Here is a 13,075-nt window from a genome sequence, read left to right as displayed (position 1 = left end):
CACATCTGTTAGTGGACCTTGTTGGCCTAGTTAAATTTAGCCTAATGGCAGTAGAATCAACCTAGTGCATGAGCAATGGGTATTCAATAGGGGACGTACAAAGGGGAGGTATTTGCTGTTTTTCTGACGTTGACCTACCTTAAACTGATATGAATGAGAAAAGGTCCATGTACTGCATGATTAGACTAGATACTAATGTTGAAGCAGGAAACTCCAGAGACACAGGGCTAAAGGGCACAGATATTTGTTTTTTGTCCTCAGACATTTAAGAATGAAACAAGTAGAAGCGGGTCTCTTGTCACAATAACTCCCCTGTAGCTCCATTTCACCATGTGTTGTACAGGAGGCCCATGTTATCTTCTGGATTGGATAAGAGAAAATAGAAGAGAAATAGGTTTTCTGTATGTATTTTGTATTTATTATGGATCCCCATTAGCTGAGGCAGGTAATACCCTGCCTCAGGCAGGGTATTAACAGTACTGTATGTTTGTAGGAGCAAGGGAGTGATGTCATAGCAGTAACACTAGGTTCCTCTGAATGGCAACAGTTCGTTGGCCTATTCCTGAGGCCTAAATAGGCTACTCTGTGATGATACCTTGAAATCGAATCAGTGACCACGAAAAATTGCTCAGTGATAGCCATTTTTTATTTATTTAATTTATCTATTTAAGACCAGGCAGGGAAAAAACACCTCAACCACCGCAACGCAATATTTCAGTTTATGTTGGAACTTTGTCTTGGCCTTTTACTATTCAGTAAGCACAGCTGACTTTGCCAAATCTTTTTTCAAGTGGACAATTTTTTTTAATGGACTACACTTTTATTTCTAAGTTATATACGCAGATACCTCTTGAAGGCATATATAACTTCTGATGAAATGCCATACACAGGCGTGAAGTGGGACAGGGTCTTGCATGTACTCAATTCATGTTACTCTTTCAGCATGAGCTAAGACTTCCTGCCCCACTTCACGTCCCTCGGAATTTACGATCGGTCATGTAAAGGAAGCACAGAATTTCCAGATGTGTGCAGCACATGCACGCTGTGATTTGTACCCATGTGAAGATGTAAGTCCAAATTTATCAGCATGTGCCGTTGCAAAGGTATAGTTCTGTAATGTATACGAACATATAACATGTCTATTGGACCACAAAGTTCTCAACGCATTTGGTTTCTCCCGTTGCTGTTGTTAAGATTTACATCGTGTCGGCAAAGATAGGGATGTAGATATTGTTGCTATGCTCTAGCTCATTGTCAGATGAAACGATGAGGTATTGAGAAAGACAATGAAGGAACATGTCCTGACTTTGTTACAAAAAAACTAAGATAGAGGTGGATTTGTTAAGCCCAGACAGCCAGATAAAGAGACTCAGCTGATGCTTGATAGTGTTATCAGACCATTGCATGCCTCTGCCTCCTCCTACATAAGCAGAGGACAGAGAGCATAAAAGCAGGTTGATGATAAACGTCACAGAAACCGCACAGAGATTAATTAAAGAAGAATAAAGACCATAGAACAGAACTGTTATGTTTTTGTTTTCTTTCATTCAGGATTTAGATGGGTTCTGTCACTGGCATGAAAGAAACCATTCATTGTGGTAAGATCTGCTTATAGGCTAGAGATATTTTGTTGTCAGGGGTCTGAATGAACTCAATGCTCTCAGGCAACTTAGTTTAACAACTAACTACATAAAATTGCATAGACTTCTGATTTACTCAAGTCTTTTCCCAGTGGAAGGGGAGGGATGGGCTGGTCACCTCTTCTGTGCAAGTACAAATGCATAAATCCAAGAATAATATTCTTGGCCTCTACACCCCTGCCCCTTGGTTTTACCATCCCTTTGATTTTTGACACCTTCAGTAGAATTATTCATTTGGGAATTTGTGAAAGGGAAACCATTGATATGGCCCGGAGCCCCTTTGAAAATATAGGGTGATCTCACATGATTTACAGGTGTACCTCATTTTCAGGATCTGCCTCAGAGAGAGGTCAACATAGCACAAAAATAAATTCCAGGACAATAGCAATGCCTTTCTCCATTTTAGTGGAGATAAAGTCAGCAGCATAGCACCCTGCATCCTACTGCTGTCTTGTCTCTGAAATTAAGCAGGGTTGGTCCTGGTCAGTCCCTACATGCGAGACCAGATCCACTCTTCCCTCTGGTCTAAGGAGATCTTAATGCCCAAGGCAGTGAAAGGGAATTTGCCCGTGTAGAATGCCGTCTTTCGGATGAGACGTTAAGTGGGTGTAAAGATCTCATGGCACTGGTTGTGAAAGTAAGGGTGTTTTACCCCTGTGTCCTGTCCCCATTCAATCATGGCCACCTAATCATCCCCCTGATTCCCAATTGACATATATCAGTTTTAACCATGATAGCTGATGTGCAATGAGCATTCTGGCACAAAATGGTTGCCGTGCATCACCCAAGCGGGTGCTACACATTGGTGGTAGAAGAAGTGAGTTTCCCCCCTTACTATGTAAAGCACTTTGAGCACCTACTGTAGGTGGAAAGGCCCTATATAAATCCAGTCAATTATTATGATTCATTTAATGCATTGATTGAGATGACAAAACTTGTCTGGATGAATTCCTGGTTTTTCACTGATATTGGATTGAGGCAGAGCATTGGAACACAGCATTGGAATTGAGCTTACTCCTTGAAATAAAGGATTCAACAAGGACAAGTCACCCATTTGTCAAACAGAGCATTTGATGTTTTGTTTCCTGAATGATTTACAATACTTTTTTCACCCATTTGTCTTTTTGCATTGTGACAACTGTCACCAGAGGCCCCAGTGTGTCTCTCTCTCCTCAGTATTTCCCATAGTCACCATGTACACTTTGACAGGAAGAACAGTATGGAGACTGAATGTGCTGGAATGTGACAAGGGGGCGTCAGAGGCATGTTAACACTCACAGCTTTGTTGCACAAACTCTAGTGGTCTGCTATTCAAAAATTCTACCAATTTAATTTCATCCCAATGGTGAAACCTTAAAAGAGCTGTATACCGAGATGCAAATGTACGTTTTCCGGTAATCGTCTCATCAATGGTGTGGAAGGTTGAAAGACAGAGATTACTATGGACCTGTAATGACAAAGCAGGGATTGTTTCGGTGACCCTCTCCTTTCGTCGTGGACACTTAATCAGTTAAAGTTCTTGAAAGACACCCCCCAAAAATGGCATTTAAAGTGTCTGGACACCTTCTCGTGGGCTTTGATATTCAAATGAAACACAGTGCTATACAAACAGGCGCCTCGGCAGAGGAACAGGGAGTAAATCATATAGGATTTCGCTCGGATGAAAAGAGCTGCTCTGACATTTTCATAGTGAGCACTGGGGGACACAGGCAATGTTGGTTTAATGGGCCACTTTGATGGGGATGGGGGCCACAAAAAAATCTGAACTCACCGTGAGGGGCCGCAGTTTCTCTCTGGTCTGTGTACCCACATCCATACCCCCCCCCCCCCCCCCCCCGCCACACACACACACACTGCGAGCAAAACATTTTAGTGGCCCCTCTCTTGACAGCAGAGATACATTTATTTACATTTCAGAGTTCATTTCATGCAATTCTACACATTTTTCCATGGGCTGGAGAAAATTGCAAAACATTCTCTAACTCATTTCATGCAATTCTGCTCATTTTGCTATGGGGTGGAGATGAAAATTAGCTGTTTTACACATTTTGGGGTGGGGGGGCTTCAAAAGGGGGTACTGGTTGCCCTTCCCTGGTTTAATGTCATGATGGGAAGTTATGGCTGTGTGGAAATTTTACCTTCCTAACCCTGCTCCTCTGGAAAAACTGCTAAGCACAACATGAAATGGTCAGAGGAACCAAAATAGAGAGAATGACGCCACACGCAACCCTGTTTCGTGATCCACCCATCACTACTTAATGTCATTGTGGGAAGAAATAGCATAATAGTTTGTTTTGCAATCAATGTTTTGCCAATGGGGATGATCTATTGGCTGTTACCCCAAGGAAGAACCCCAAAATATAAGAGATTGGCATGACGCCAGGAATAAATTACTAGGTCCATGTCTATGTTAAAATCTAACATGATCCTATCTCGTACTTGAAGCACGGCAAAGCTAGTTTATTTAATTCCCATGCGGTGGAATATCTGGATTTCTCCAAATTGATGGGCACAGTCTGGTATGCAATTAAGGTGTAGCTGTCACTAAGAGGCTTTCCAGGGTGAGTAACTTGTAAGGGCTGTTGCATCCAATGAAGTCAACTGGACACAATTAGCCTATATGGAGAAAAGGGGCTTTGCAAAAAGGCCCCTTTCTGTAATATTAACTGTGAAATAAAACTAGCAAAGCACACAGACAAAGATTTACTAGAACAGCAGTCCTCTCAGACTCTGTCCTGTCAGTCAGCTCCAAGTCTAGCCTGAAAGAGAGAGGCATGACTGAATGATGACATTCACAATATCCACAGTGTGTGTTCATCGCTCATCTTTTGATGTGATGCCAGGCGGTGCCTTGATGTGCCAGCGACGTGAAACTTCACCCATCTGAGCACCAACAAGGGTATCCCCCCTTTCACTGTCTTTCTCCCGCTCTCTCTGCCCAGCCAAGCACCCCTCCCATACCCTTGTCTGCCAAATGAAGGGGCCTGTGAAAAATAAATGCTCTGGAGAGGTGCTTATCCTCTCCTTCCCCCTCCGCTTGGCTCTCCCAGAGCGCCAGCTTCTATCCTCACGTACTCCAATGTCGCCTTTGTTACACACACACACACACACGCACACAGACATACTGCTCACAGAAATACAAATGATCTCACACACAAACACAAACTTTGTGCTTTGCATGCCACCAGCTGGCCCCTGGGTCCATTAAATGTAAATCCCATGCAGGACACATCGCCTGTGATACAATGACGCTATAGGCTCCTGAGAGCTCTCATTTAAATGTTTGAAAACTTTTCAACTCTTCCTGCAGCGGGGTGCATTTTTGTTTTAGTTTGGAGCTTCTGGAGTATCTCCTGAGGTCAGTATTATTCTTTGGTTGAGTTGTGTTTGTCTGACCTTTTTAAAAGGGTCACCCCTGGGAGGTGGCCAGTGAGAAGACCAATTTTTGTAAAAAGGAAAATATTATCAAGAGCCTGAGGTATACAATGATAAAATGTTTCCATATTGGCTGAACCGAAGTGCTTGTGTATCCAAATGTTCTTGTGTCTATTTTTGCTGTGTATTTAGTTTAAGTTCGTGCCTCTGCTGAGACTTGATTAGATTTCAGTAGGAGGGCTGCCCAGGAAGGAATAACAATTAAGCTTCACCAAAGGTCACATCGACCTGGCACAGGACCGTCACTACATCTCCACCAAATGGTTTCAGGGACAACAAACATAACCGATGATTCAATTAAGTTGCAAGAGGTCTCTGGTATGATGTCAGGGTTTCTCATGCTGTGCAGATCTGTGAAGCACTACCCAGATTAGATTCCCCCCACTGCTGTTGTCCCTTTGCTGTTCACTTCCTCTTTGTGCGTTGCAGATGCCCCAGAGCGGCATTCTCACACAGACTAGATGGTTTCCTGACACAGTTCTCCTCAGTGGTGAAAGCTACCCACAGGTGGCTAACAGGTGGTCATGTGACCTCAGCGCTGACCAGCACCATTAAACATACAGGAACTGGCACTTTAATCTCTCTCAGCACAGCGGGGATAGCCAAGATTACTTGCTTTTAGCCTGCACTATAGCAAATATGCCAGAGTCTTGCTCGATGGAGCATGAGCTATTCTACCCTTATGTATTGGGTTGACCCTTTAGAGTCCTATGAGTCTCAAGAATCCTCTGAGTGGTCAGAATGTGGAGGTGGGGGTGGATTGTCAATATGGAGGTAGACCATCGAGACATGAGTCATGAGTGACATTTTCAGTTTGACAAAGGTCTCTGCTCACTGCCTTGGGAAACTTAACAATTGCACTCCAAGTGCCTCTCATGGGCCTAACTGAGCAGAAGTCTAATAGGTGCTATACCAACTTTGTGGCCTTGTGGTTAGAGTGCTCACTCTGAAAATGAAAGGTTGCGAGTTGGATCCCCGGGCCGAGTCATACCAAAGACTGTAAAAATGGGATCCGGTACATCTCTGCTTGGCATTCAGCATTAAGGAGACAGAATGGAGGTAAGGCCCAGCGATACACTTGTGTCCCTCCAGGGGGTGTACTTGTGCATCAAGCTGGCTCACGCCAAAGAAACAGGAGATAGGCTCCTGTTCCTAAAAGCCATGATAGCTTGCACCCGCCAATGCTCGTGCAAGGGTACTTACTACATGTACATGTAGTAGGCAGTAATATTTGATATGTTAATATACATTAGATTATACAGTGCCTTCTTGAAAGTATTTCAATTCTATGAAAGTAAAAATCCTCAGAAATCTACACACACTACCCCATAATGACAAAGTGAAAACAGGTTTTTAGAATTTTAGCAAATGTATTAAACACAAAAACAGATACCTTATTTACATAAGTATTCAGACCCTTTGCTATGCGACCCGATATTGAGCACAGGTGCATCCTGTTTCCATTAATCATCCTTGAGATGTTTCTAAAACTTGATTGGAGTCCACCTGTGGTAAATTCAATTGATTGGACATGATATGGAAAGGCACACAGCGGTCTATCTAAGGTCTCACAGTTGACAGTGTATGCCAGTGCAAAAAACAAGCCATGAGGTTGAAGGGATTGTCCGTAGAGCTCCAAGATAGGATTGTGTCGCGGCACAGATCTGGGGAAGGGTACCATAAAATGTCTGCATCATTGAAAGTCCCCAAGAACACAGTGGCCTCCATCATTCTTAAATGGAAGAAGTTTGGAACCAAGAAGACTCTTCCTAGAGCTGGCCGTCCGGCTAAACTGAGCAATTGGGGGAGAAGGGCCTTGGTGAGGAAGGTGAACAAGAACCAGATGGTCACTCTGACCGAGCTTTAGAGTTCCTCTGTGGAGATGGGAGAGCCTTCCAGAAGGACAACCATCTCTGCAGCACACCACCAATCAGGCCTTTATTGTAGAGTGGCCAGACGGAAGGCACTCCTTAGTAAAGGGCACATCATCTACCAAAAAGTGCCCTCCTTTGCTAAGCATTGGAAAATGTATCTGGCCTTGTGATTGAATCTGTGTTTGAAATTCACTGCTTGACTGAGGGACCTTACATATAATTGTATGTGAGGGGTACATAGATGAGGTAGTTATTCAAAAATCATGTTAAACACTATTATTGCGCACAGAGTGAGTCCATGCAACTTATTTTGTGACTTGTTAAGCCAATTTTTACTCCTGAACTTATTTAGGCTTGAACAACGGGATTGAACAATTATTGACTCAAGACATTTCAGCTTCCATTTTTAATTAATTTGTAAAAATTGCTAAAAACATCATTCCAATTGGACATTATGGTGTATTGTGTGTAGGCCAGTGACACAACATCTCAATCGAATCCATTTTATATTCAGGCTGTAACACAACCAAATGTGGAAAAACTCAAGGGGTGTGAAAACTTTCTCAAGGTACAGTACAGTAGGTGTTATGACCCCATGTGTAATACATTCAGCCCAGCAGGGGGAAGTGGTGAATCTCAGTTGCTGTTTCACTCAATGGACACCATCAGACCACTCTCCATGTAGTCAAATCAAATCAAATTTTATTGGTCGCGTACACATATTTTGCTGATGTTATCGCAGGTGCAGCAAAATGCTTCTGTTTCTAGCTCCAACCGTGCAGTATATCTAACTATGGAAAACAATACACACAAATCCCCAAAATGGAAAGAAATAAATTTTCAGGATACAGCCATTTCAACTTCACTTTCTCCCCTGAAAATTGGAAGAGGAGACTTCATTCAGGTGACTTTCAATGCCTACTACGTTAGGTTACTATCACACTGTCTTTATCCCTGTTGAGATGTTCGACATACCCAGGTCTGCAGGACTGGAGCAAGGCCAAACATAGCAGACAGTGTGGAAAGAAACTCAACTGGATATTACTGAGGTCACTTGCATTTATAGCCATACCTTTGATAAAAGCAGATGTGGTCTTTATTTTTCATGGTCCAGATCAAGTATAGCCCTCATAGAAATATATACAAACCTTTAAAGTAATCAGAGTCTAGGGAGTTTACAGAACAGCTCTGGAAACCATGCAGAGGAATGAGCCATGCCTCACTGACAGGTTCCTAAGTTAAAAGATAAGATGACAACATACAGTATTTATAAAAGATTGTTGCTATTATCAGTGAACTGCATTAGCCCCTTTCGGCTTTGAAATATAAACAGGGGATAAATTACTCTTTCTCTCTCAAGTCTACAATACTTCCTGAAGAAAGTGAAAAATTCACATTTTTTGTCCATGTGGGTTATTGTTCTTCGGGTTTTTAGACATCCTCTCTGAATAGTTCTCAGTGAAGATCATTCCTCCGACGTGATCTTTGTCCCCAGCTCTGTTCCTCTCCCAGTTGGGGGTCATTCATAAAAACAACTTGAGACTGTCTTTCTTCACCACCATGTCCAAAGAGTTTTCCTTGACTAAGGACATTATTTCTGTGTTTTTTTCCCCTCTCTTCTTGCCTTGGGTATTTGTTGAGTGGGGAGCAGCACAGTGAACTGCAGTCAGTCAAGAGCTTCTGGTCTGAAGCATCAGACTAATTTGGAGAAATTTACTCTGACCAAAAGACAGGAAAAAACAAAAGGAGGAGATCTGGACCTGGACTCCCCCCACCCACTCACATCCACCTGGCAGGCATCCATGAACCTTTAAAACCAGGCCTGGTCTTGGCCATTCTGCCGACCAATACAAAACCAAAAGAAATTGCTGCCCTCCTCGTATACCCCCACGGAACTAGAATAGTCCCAGTAAGCAAAATTATGTTGAAGACGTCTTTAATGATGTCTTTTTTCCAGACTTTGAAGTTAGGTTAATTTTAGGTTCTGATAGAAAGGTGAAAATATGCATTTCACGGACGCTTAAAATACATATTTTACAGGCGTTGAAAACAAGTATTTTTTCAGGTTCTGAACAAAAGTTGAAAACACATTTAGAGAGTACATTAGAGTAAAGTATGGTACAATACAGTACTTTATACATTACTCTATTGTGCTGTACTCTTCTACTGTACAGAACTATACTTTACTGTACTGTGCTCCAGTGTACTGTACTTTACTGTAATGTACTGTACTCTGCTGTACTGTGTTGTCCAAACTTGTGAAACATAGATGTCTATGATTTGGTTCAGATTTGGACCCGGTCTGTGGATGTTGAAATCAAGGACAGTCCGGAACACCCCCCCCCCCAGTACACGTAGTCGGCGTTGGTCTGTGCTTACTGGGGTTTAGCCTACAGTGTCGGCCCACAATGGAATTTTATGAATGCCCATCACAGGATGTTAGAGGCACCTTCATTGGGGAGGATGGGCTCATGGTAATGGCTATAGCGGAATGAGTGGAATGATATCAAATACATGGTTTCCATGTACTTGATTCCATTCCATTTGCTTTGTTCCAGCCATTATTATGAGACGTCCTCCCCTCGGCAGCCTCCTGTGATGCCCATCTACGTGGTAGGCCTGCTGTTTGTAAAACAGCATTGGCTTTATTATTCCTGTGGCTAATAATTCTGACTATTAAGCTCTGAATACCACCTACTCAACTTTATCAGGAGTGAATCCATGTGTTTACACAACGGGAAATGCAGAAGTATTTTTATTTTCCCACATGGTGAAACTCCTGGACAGTAGTTGTGAGGAGCCTGATTTTCCATTCCATATTGTCCATTTTACTCTGACCTGTCCTGTTTGCAGGATATGATGTTTCTTAACATGCCATATTCATAGAGGCACATTTTTTTTATTGAATTGGGCACCATTTAGGTTAGGCTATTTGATTGGAGAAAGGAGAGTGATGTAAAAGTGTCTGTCTCATGACATTGTCAAAAGTCCATATACTCTTTCTACCATAGGCTATAGGCAGGGGTGGCCTTCTTAATTTGGAGGCCCCAGGGAGAGGCCTCCTACCTACGGGGCTGGGTTTCTACTAAGCTAACATATGGAATTGTTTTAAGATGGTCATACCAAGGATCATTTAGCTATGAATTTTAGGATCCCTGTAGGTATATATATTTTTACTTTGTATTATTTGATTGAATTTGGCCTTACCGCTACAGAGTACCATCCCAGCTAGCACAGTGGATCTGGGCTGATTCCGGCTGAGAGTCGGGGCACTCGGCTGAGAGTCCGACTTGGCAGATGTCATGTGGTCATGTGGCCTGAGTCTGGGCCACCTTCGGCAGTATTATGTCTAGGATGCAGGGATTGAGCTCGGGCCGATTCCGGTGTGTTATCTGGCCCAAATGTATTACTTGGGGCTCGGGCCGATTCCGGTGTGTTATCTGGCAGATGATTACACGGGCTGCTTTATATAATTAAAATTTTATTATTTATTTATTTTTACATATTTTCTCATTGTTTCTGTGATCAAAGAATAAAATTAACATTTAAATGAGAGTCCTGTTTAAATAGTATTTTAGTATTTTGATACTTCATGCAAGGCAATTGATAAGCATTCAAAACTGTGGATTGGGCCTCCCAAGTGGCGCAGCGGTCTAACATGCTGACCATTTTGATTTTGTACCCCCACCCCAGACACGATCAGGATACACAGGTTTAAATATCAAAACAAACTCTGAATCAATTATATACATCTGGGGACAGGTCGAAAAGCATTAAACATGTATGGCAATTTAGCTAGCTAGCTTGCTGTTGCTGGCTAATTTGTCCTGGGATATAAACATTGGGTTGTTATTTTACCTGAAATGCACAAAATCCTCTACTCTGACAATTAATCCTCAGGCTTCTTTTTTACTTTGAACTTTATATGGCGGTTGGCAACCAACTTTACGGTGCATTACCACAACCGATTGGAGTGTGGACTTCAGTTCATACTTCAATCACCCACGTGGATATATGCTCCTTAACACCAATGAGGAGATGGGAGAGGCCGGACTTGCAGCGTGTTGAGCGTCACAAATAGAATCTATTTCTACGCAGACGCTAGCTGAGGCGCGCAAGCAGTGTGGGTGCAATGATTGAATAACATGTACACTACCATTCAAAAGTTTGGGGTCACTTATAAATGTTCTGGTTTTTGAAAGAAAAGCACATTTTTTGTCCATACAGAAATACAGTGTAGACATTGTTAATGTTGTAAATTACTAATGTAGCTGGAAACGGCTGATCTTTAATGGAATATCTATTACATATTACAGAGGCCCATTATCAGCAATCATCACTCCTGTGTTCCAATGGCACGTTGTGTTAGTTAATCCAAGTTGATCATTTTAAAAGGCTAACTGATCATTATAAAACCCTTTTGTAATTATGTTAACACAGCTGAAAACTGTTGTGCTGATTAAAGAAGCAATAAAACTTGCCTTCTTTAGACTAGTTGAGTATCTGGGGCATCAGCATTTGTGGATTCGATTATAGGCTCAAAATGGCCAGAAACAAAGTACTTTCTTCTGAAACTCATCAGTCTATTCTTGTTCTGAGAAATGAAGGCTATTCCATGTGAGAAATTGCCAAGATATTGAAGATCTCGTACAACGCTGTGCACTACTCCCTTCACAGAACAGCGCAAACTGTCTCTAACCAGAATAGAAAGAGGAGTGGGAGGCCCCGGTGCACAACTGAGCAAGAGGACAAGTACATTAGAGTGTCTAGTTTGAGGAACAGACACCTCACAAGTCCTCAACTGTCAACTTCATTAAATAGTACCCGCAAAACACCAATGTCAACAGTCAAGAGGCAACTCCGGGATGCTGGCCATCTAGGCAGAGTTGCAAAGAGAAAGCCGTATCTCAGACTGGCCAATAAAAATACAAGATAGGCAAAATAACACAGACACTGGACAGAAGAACTCTGCCTAGCATGCCGGAGTCGCCTCTTCACTGTTGACGTTGAGACTGGTATTTTGCGGGTACTATTTAATGAAGCTGCCAGTTGAGGACTTAGCGGAGCATGGGTATACAGGGCATGGGTATGCCCAGCTCACAAGGCCTCTTGATGATGTGAGGCCTGATGCAATTAACTCTTCTGTCTAATGTTGAGTCTGCCACTCTTTCTACTGCCATATGCTACATGATTTATATTAGATTTGTTTTTGACGGAATGTTGGTGGAGCGCCACCACTTTTGACAAAGAGGACACCTCTTATCACACATCAGCGCTAACCTAAATAGCCCATATGCCCAAATTGTATGTGAGGTTTTATGTCTTGTTGGATGTACGTCTTGGTCAGTTTAGGCTGGAAAATTGCACCCTCGTCAATTTTCTGCCACATAATCTTGCCTAACTGGCGGGCCGGCCCTGGTTAAAACACCTCATTAGAATTCCACCAGTGGGAAAAAATGGACCAGGAAAACCAACAAGTCAAGACTGACTTTTTCTCAGAACTTGTTTGTCTTCAAGTGTAAAAACACTGAACCACTAAGAATATTGGGTAAATCCATTTAAATTCAATCCCTTTTTGACACCATCCCTTAACAAAACATTCTATACATGTTTGCCCATGGAAGAAGTGGTCAGACCTGAATGACAAAATATTCAGTAGATAAAGGTGTTCAAAGTTGACCGATTTTGAATACCATGCCATGAGACATCCATGTCCTAATCACTGGAAAATAAACAGTTGAGTTTGATATAATTTAAAAGCTAGCAAACAGTGGTGCCAAATTAGTTGACTATTTCATGAAAAAACATTTTTTTTAAATAAAAGAGATGTCAATTTTAAACCTTTAATGTAAATGATCTAAAAACGAGTGAACTCCAGTTCAACCCAGTTTGTAAGCTTTTAAGTTATATCAATTCCAATCCGTTTATATTTTGCAGTGATGAAGACATGGTATGGTGGGGTATGCAAAACGAGTAAACTTTGAGCATGTTCATCTCTTGAATGTCCAAAAAGTCACTTTCTGAGCACTTCTACAAAGACCTGTGGAACAGTCATTAAGACACTAACAGCTTACAGACGGTAGGCAATTAAGGTCACAGTTATGAAGACTTAGGACACTAAAGAGG

This window comes from Oncorhynchus kisutch, linkage group LG12 (genome assembly GCF_002021735.2).
Source record: "Oncorhynchus kisutch isolate 150728-3 linkage group LG12, Okis_V2, whole genome shotgun sequence".
Taxonomy (NCBI): Eukaryota; Metazoa; Chordata; class Actinopteri; order Salmoniformes; family Salmonidae; genus Oncorhynchus; species Oncorhynchus kisutch.
Note: the sequence above shows the minus strand (reverse complement) of the source record.